The sequence below is a fragment of the Enhydra lutris genome, unplaced genomic scaffold, assembly GCF_002288905.1.
Source record: "Enhydra lutris kenyoni isolate GAN:26980312 unplaced genomic scaffold, ASM228890v2 scaffoldscaffold48, whole genome shotgun sequence".
Lineage (NCBI taxonomy): Eukaryota > Metazoa > Chordata > Mammalia > Carnivora > Mustelidae > Enhydra > Enhydra lutris.
Genome location: NW_019154132.1, coordinates 10,606,398 through 10,615,052, shown reverse-complemented (window position 1 = coordinate 10,615,052; position 8,655 = coordinate 10,606,398).

Here is an 8,655-nt window from a genome sequence, read left to right as displayed (position 1 = left end):
TTGGAACTTGGCTTCTGGTACTACCGTATGGAGGGGAATGAGTCAATGGGCATTCACTTCCACCTTACGCTGCTGTGCAGTTAAGGTCAGAATTCCCGCCAGAATGATAACTTCAATCCTACCACCAGATGAAGCAGGTTAAACAATTGAGGTTTAGGGTGTGTTTGGTTGGTTAGTTGGTTGGTTGTATTTTTGGCAACATTTCATATGGATATATTTTCATACTTAGAGAAAAACTGAACTAATGGTACAAGGAACTCCCTTATACCATTTACCCAGACCCACTACATGTTTTTGCATCCGTCCCATTTATGGTTCTGTGTGTATACATTTTTTTGAAGCTTCAGAGACTATGTTGGAGACATTATGCTACCTTATACTCTAGACACTTTGGTACAAAGTTACAAAGAAAAATTTTTATAGAATCAGAAAATTTAATATTGACACAATAACGTTATCTAACCCATAATCCACATACTATTTTTTCCTCTATGGTCCTAGGAATGTCCTTCATCGCTTTTCTTTGTACCTCCGGCTGAAAATCAAATCCAGGATCGTACATTGCATTGATTTTCATTTCTCCTTAATTTCCTTTAGTCTAGAACAATTCACCTGTTTTTCTTTACATCTTTGAAGAGTACAGGCCAGTTATTTTGTACAATGTCGATCAATTTTGGTTTGTGTGATGTTTTCTTATGACTACAACCTCAGCTTATGCGCTTGGGGTAGGAGTACCGTCACAGGAATATTATGCCCAACTCTGCTTTCTTTCAGTTTCAGTCAATTTGTCCCAGTGTTAGTGATGCAACTTCACTCCCTTGATTACATGATATCTCCAGGTTTTTTTCGCTGCAAAGTTACAACTGCACCTTTACGGTTAATAAGTAATCTGGGGGAAGATATTTTGAAACCGTAAACATTCTGTTCCTTATCAAACATTTGCCCACTAGTTTGCAGCAACCATAAATGATGTCCTAACTCCATCATTCCTTCTATGTTTACTAGTTGGCCTTTTACTGTAAAAGCTTTCCCTTCTCTTCCATTTACGTACATGTATATATATATGTATGGGTTCATAAACTCATTTTATTTATTGCATTACAATCTATTCCTTTCTAAATATTTATTTTGATGCTCAGAATGTCCCATGTTAGCCTGTAGGAGACCCTTCGGGGTGAAACTGGTGCTTTTGATTTTTTCTCATCATTCTTTGCGTACTATCTACTTACTCGTGCCACGTTATGGTGCAAACTCATACTTTCCCTGCTCAAGCTCTGGAACCAGACTTTTCTCCAAGGAGAACTTGACTGGCTGAAATTTTAGCAAAGCCAAGGAGTACATGGGTACAAGTGAGTCCTAGCATCCGGCTACTGCCTTGGTGAGCAACTGCAGATAGCAAACCTTTAATCTAAAAATGGCCCCTCTGAGAAGAGGATTTGCCGGACAACCTAATATTGTTGTTGTTGTTTTAAACAGGGTCTTTTTCTTACCAGAAATACACATTATGGACGATAGTATGTTAATTTCAGGTGTACAACAGAGTAATTCCACATTTCTATGCATTACGAAGTGACTACCATAATAAATCTAGCTAGTCAGCAAACAAATTTATTACTATATTTTGACTATATTCCCTATGTTATACTTTATGTCCCTGTCACTTATTTATTTTATGACTGGAAGTTTGCACCTCTTAAACCCCTTTACCTGTTTCACCTATCCTCCCACCCCCCTCCTCCCTGGCAGCCACCATCTTATTCTCTGAACTTGTGATTTTGTTTCTGTTTTGTTTGTTCATTTGTTTTACTTTTGGACTCTACAGGCAAATGAAATCATACAGTATTTGTCTTTCTCAGTCTGACTTATTTCACTTATCATAATACTCCTAGGTTCATCCATGTTGTCAAAAATGGAAAGATTTCATTCTTTCTTATTGCTGAGTAATATTTCATTGTATATCTATACATACACACCTTCTATATCCACCCATCTATCAATGAACACTTAGGTAGCTTCCATATATTGGCTATTATAAATAATGGTGCAATAAACACGGGGTGCATGTATCCTTTTGAATTAGTGTTTTTGTTTTCTTTGGATAAATACCTAGAGGTGGAGTTGCTTGATCATATGATATTCCTATTTTTAGTGTTTTGAGGAACCTCCATACTGTTTCCTGTAGATCCTACATCAATCCCACCAATAGTGCACAAAGTTTTCCTTTACTTGCCATCCTCACCAACACTTGTTATTTCTTATCTTTTTGATGCTAGCTATTCTGACTGGTATGAGGTAATACTTCATTGTGCTTTAAATTTGCATTTCCCTGACGGATGCTGAGCACCTTTTCACACACATGTTGGCCACCTGTATTTCTTCTTTGAACAATGTCTGTTCAGGTCCTCTGGCCATTTTTGAACTAGATTGTGGTGGGATTTTGGCGGGGGGTTGGGGGGGGAGTGTTTAATTTGTTTGGTGTTGAGTTGTATGGGTTCTTTATATATTTTGGATATTAACCCCATATTGGATACATCATTTGTAAATATCTTCTCCCATTCAGTAGGTTGCTTATTTCATTTTATTGATGGTTTCCTTAGCTGTGCAAAGGTTTTTTAGTTTGATGGAGTCCCAACTCTTTGTTATTGCTTTTGTTGCCCTTGCCTGAGGAGATGATCCAAAAAAGAAATATAGCTCAGACCCATGTCCAAGAGTTTACTACATGTTTTGTTTTAGGACTGACAGCCTAATCTAAAGCAGCTCCTCTCCCTCTAGGTCTGTTGATCTCTATCACCTCCCGTTGTTTTGTGTTTTTTTTTCCCACAGAACTTAAACATTGTCTAAAATTATCTTGTTTGTTGATATCTTGTAAGTTTTCTATCTCTTCAACTTGAATATAAAAGCTCTATCAGTCTTAATACATAGATATATTACCAGAAAATGAACCTGGCACAATTTCTTTGTCAAATATATGTGAATAAATGGAATCTTCCTGCTTGAAAATACTGTGAAAACACAACATATTTCTTTACCCTTATTTTACATAACGAAAGTTTTTCAAATGACATTTGCCCTGATTCCCACCATCCCTTAGAAAAGTTTCTTGATTACATATCCAGATAGGAAAATTTCGATGTATGGGAATGACTACTACATTAGTGTTTTAAATTTCCTACATTTCCACATATTTGTCTGGCAGTCCAGAATGTATTTAAAGTCACTCTGAGGCTTTTTTGTAACTGTATCCCCTAAGAATCTCATGCTATTACTGTGGTTACTCTTTAAACCATTCTTCCTCCCCTGGGTCATCTCTGATACACAGCCATGCAGGTGGAAAGTCTAATTTAAATACTTCTTGCTGAGTCCCCTGTAAAGGCCACCATATGAATGCTAATTGTGGAACTTCCATGCCTGGCGCACTCAGAGGTATGCAGAAGGGGGTCACCAAAGGTGTTAAGTGTCAGAGTTTAAATGTGTAGACATGGCAGTAATCAGTACTTTTCTTCCTAGCTGTTCATGACCCATTAAATCTATGTAGGGAAATCCTGAGAAAATTAACCTAAATCAGAATTTTCCAACCAGTAATCTGTAAGATACAAGATACATTTCAACCACACCATTTTCTTCTCCACCATTTTCTTAGTGCTATGACTATGGATCTGCTCTTTTATCTTTTTCTTTTATCTCACTTCCATATCTCACTTCCACATACTGAATGTACAGAATTTTCTTTTCCATTGTACTTTTCATCAGGAAATATCACTTGAGACCAGTCTAAGTCTCATTTGGTCTAAGATGATGGTACTACATGTTACATACCATCTGGTCTGTCCTGAGAGAAGGTAAAAGTCCATTGGCCACAACTCTCAACACACATCCAGCCCAGAGTTAAAAACCAAACAAACTGGTTTTGATCATTACACTTTGTTTATGTAAGATGTTAATACTGGAAGTAGCAATTTGAAGGATATACAAGAACTCTTTGTCATTTTTGTAACTTTTTCTCTAAGTTTAACATTATTTCCAAAGTAAAAAATTTTAAGGAAGTCTTCTAAAAACCTACATTTTTGAGACACCTGGGTGGCTCAGCGGTTAAGCATCTGCCTTCAGCTCAGGTCATGATCCCAGGGTCTTGGGATCGAGTCCCATATTGGGCTTCTTGTTCCATCGGGAGCCTGCCTCTCCCTCTGCCTGCCACTCACCTTGCTTGTGCTCTCTCTTTTTCTCTCTCTCTGACAAATACATAAATAAAATCTTTAACAATAATAATAATAATAAATAAAATAAAATAAAATAAAATACAACCCTACATTTTCGCCTTGTGTACCTGGCCTCAAGCTCACTAATAATTCACTTTAACTGAAACAAATGGCCTAAAGTTCATAAATAATTCACTTTAATCTTGCAATAACTTCTTAACTGTTTCTCCTAATCTCCTCAGCTTGTGACGACAGTTAGCCCAAGATTCCCCTCTACAGTTCGACCCTCAATGCTGTCCATCATTTTCTGAATTTTGTCCTCTTAAGAACCTTTTCTTTCTGGATCATTCAGCCCACTTATCTGATAGAGCCCCCGGGATCCTTCCCAAGTTGTAGGTTAGGCTTCCTGGGCTCACAATAGGACTTGTCAAGTTAGTCTTCCAGATGGCTACAGTGGGTGCCCTTCTTTCTAAGTCTGTAGGTGTCCCTCATGGAAAAGGGAGCACGGACAGCTTCACCTCTTACCCTCTTCCTCTCAGAGACATCACTGTTAGTTCTCTTTCCAAGGTCGGAAGTTGGCTCTGAGAGGTTTGACCTCTGCTCTGTTTCCCATTGCCGCTTAAACCCTAAGCCATCCTGACCAGAAGAGGGAGTCATGACAATAAGGAATCTTCCAGTCAGTCATTATTGGTTTTCTCAAACTTCAGTTGTTTGCCTAGTCTGTTCAAAGGGATCCCTGCTCCAGATTCCCCCTTGACATCGACTACTATACTAAATTCTTACTGTTTAAAAAGTTTAGGAGTAGTGACTTTTCCCTCTCATTTTTTGAAGTAATATATGCAAAGAAAAATTTTAAAAACCAGTCATCCATAATTGTATTACACAACAACAAAAAAAGGGAGAGAGCAACCAGGATATATACGTATTATATTTCAATGTATATTTATTTTCTGGTATTCTTTTCAATAAAGAATATCTACCAGAAACCTGTATCAAACCTCTGACATATCATGCACAAGAATTAACATGACATTTAATGTTGGGAACAACTCAAGGATAACTGCTATCACTGCTACCATTTAAAATTGTATCACAAATTTTTGCCGATGTAAGAAGACCAAAGAAAAAAAAAGAAAGAAAGAAAGAAAGAAAGAAAAAGAAACAAGATGACTTAATTTGGGAAAGGAAGAGGCGAAACTAGTATTTATAGATAATTACCAGAAAATGTGAGGTATAATAGACTGAAACACTATTAGAGAACACACTGAGAGGGGTGTCTGTGTGGCTCAGTTTGTTAGGTGTCCAACTCTTGATCTCAGCTCAGGTCTTGATCTCAGGGTGTAAGTTCAAGCCCCACGTTGGGCTCCATGCTGGTTGTGGAGACTACTTTAAAAAAAAAAAAAAAGGAGAAGAAGAAGAAAAGAAAACACATAGAAACTATTAGGAATAATGAAAAAATTTAATAAAATCCACATAGATGATCAAAATCAGTTGTTTTCCTTTTTGCTACCGACAACAAAACGGATATATATTTTTTAAATCCCGTTCCCAGTAAGCACAAAGCACTGTTTAAAATATGGGCAATTAATATAATATGGCATGTGTAAGACTTGCATAAGAAAACTATATTAAGTAAATACACAGCAGGGGGCCTGAATAGGCATACTACAGATCAATGTTGTCAAGGTATAATTACCTCAAAATTAATCAACATGAATTTTGTGCAAATTCCATTAAAATCCTGATAGGATTTTTCAAGGAATTTGATAAACTGTTTCTAACATTTGCCTGAAAGTAAATGAGCAAAAACTACCATGAAAATGTTGAAAAAGACCAGTAAAGGATTCTTTGTCTTGCCACAGAGCAGAGGTCTACTGCAATTTTTTTAAATACAGTTTTGGCATGTGGATAGACCAAAAAATCGGTAGAACAGAATAGAGTCCATAAAAAGACCCCCAAATACATGAGAATTTAATACATAATCTTATTGACAAAGAAGGTATTGGGATAACTGGTTTTCCTTAGCAGAATAAAAAATTTAGGTGCCTACCTTAAATCGTAAGACAAAATAAATTCTAGATGGCTGAAATCCTGAAGAGTTAAACATAGAGGGGGGAAAAACAACTACGAAAGTTAAAAAAGAAAATATAGGTAAAATTTTTAAAAAGATTTTATTTATTTATTTGACAGACAGAGATCACAAGCAGGCAGAGAAAGAGGAGGAAGCAGGCTCCCTGCTGAGCAGACAACCCGATGCGGGGCTCGATCCCAGGACCCTGAGATCATGACCCGAGCCGAAGGCAGAGGCTTTAATCCACTGAGCCACCCAGGAGCCCCAAAGTATAGGTAAATTTTTGTGTCATCGTTTGTCCAGGGAACATATCACAAGTGAGGTTCTCCAAAAATCAGACTCTAAATTGATGAGTGTGCAAGGGAGCTCTTCACATTCAGTATTTATGGAGGAAGAGAAGGGATTAGGATTAAGTAAAGAAGCTGGTCTGTGATACAATTACAGTAAGGCCTTGTTCCCCCCCAGAGAGCTCATCGGCTGCTATGGGCCCAAGTTAGGGTGAGGGCATTGGCCCTTTATAGCCCCACACACTCCTGCCATTGGGTGTAGGCTGACCCCAGATGGGATATGACATAGGGTGGGGTCACTCTCCGAGGCTGAGAGTAATTTCCAGGGAAGGCTGATAGCTTCAGTCCGGAGAAGATCCCATTTGTCCAGTGCACCATCCACACCAGAGCAGCTTGGATCAGTTTCTTCCGATAAACTGAGAGAGTAGCTCCTCTGAATCCCGTGAGTGTGTTTTCTTGGGGAAAACTTACAAAGGGAAGATTAGTGGAATGACCTACAGTTTCCACCATTGTAGTTGGTCTTGAAGCTGTAACCGATGCCCGGTATCTCCTTCTTCTCTTTCCCTTTCCAGATTCCCCATATCCTTCACTAGCACCTCTGCTAGTCTGCATGCCTAGTTGGTCAGGTGACCCAGACCCTTGTCCGAGAGTCCGAGCCTCTGATAACCATGTACTTCTCATGCCATAGCTATTGTACTTGTCATTTTTCCTCAAAATGGAGTAAGGGAATAGTAAGAGTGGAGCACCTTGCAATGCCAGAAAATAACTAAGTGTTCAAGGAAAAACCCACAGTGATGGGGATAGGTCAAAGACTTGGGGCCACGTGAGAGAACTACCTATGGCCTCAGCTGGAACAATTAGAGAAAAAAAATAGTATTGTTTAGCTTTTGAATATTTTATTTATTTATTTGAGAGGGAGTGTAAGAGAGAGATCACAAGCAGTGGGGAAGGGCAGAGTGAGAAGCAGACCCCACACAGGGAGCCCAAGGCAGAACACAATCCCAGGACCCCAGGACTGCAACCCGGGCTAAAGGTAGACACTTCAACTGACTGAGCCACCCAGGTGCCCAAGGTAGTATTGGATTATAACCTGAAGTTTAAAATAAACATCTACGAGCCCCCCAACGATGTAAACAAATTTTTTAATAAATAAGTAAATTGGGGGAAAGAGACAAATCTCCTTTATAGAAGAATTCTAAATAATTTATGTAGGTATTTTACTCTAAAGAAGGTGGAACGTAACTCCCTATTCCTTATATACAGGTTGCCAATAGTGACTTCCCTCCAAAGAGTGAGGTATGGAAAGCGGAAAAAACAGTGGCTTTTCAGTGGAGAAAGTTAACAAACACCACTGAAGTCAGGTGATCAAGGTTAGCCTCAACTCTGGTTAGGTCCTGTCGATGGAATGTACCCCAGCACTTCACCTCTGTGGTCTTCCTCTTCCTAACCCAAAAGTCCAGTCTAATCATGAGCAAAACATGGGACAAAACCACGGGGGCACTTTATGAAATAGCCAATTAATATCCCTCAAAATCGTCAAGTTCATTGTAGCAAGTGAAGACTGAGAAACAGTCAGAGCCCAATGAAGCATGTCGACTAAAAGTCACGTGATGGGGCATTCTAGATGGGGTCTTGCAACCAAAAAAGGGCATTAGGTAAAAATTTAGGAAATCTAATTAAAATGCTCCATACTACTCTAATATGGCAATAATGGGAAACTGAGTGGGGTGTACATGTGAACTTTCAGGACTATCTGCATATTTTCCTGTAAAGTTTCTGTAAAACTAAAGCTATTCAAAAATTTTAAGTTTAATTATTTTTATTTATGATTTTATTTTTAAGAATACCTCCACACCCAACACGGGGCTCGCGCTTACAACCTTGAGACCAAGAGTTGAGTGCTCCACCGACTGAGCTAGCCAGGAGCCCCTTTATTTGTATTTTTTTTTTTTTTAAAATGCTAGAAGAATTACCTGGTTAAACATGACCTTTAGTGGCTATTAGCCAACCATCATAAAAAGACACAGTAGCCCCAAAGGTGAAAACAATATATTAATTTATTTCTAAGACAACAACGTGGAACATCATTGCAATCAAGGAT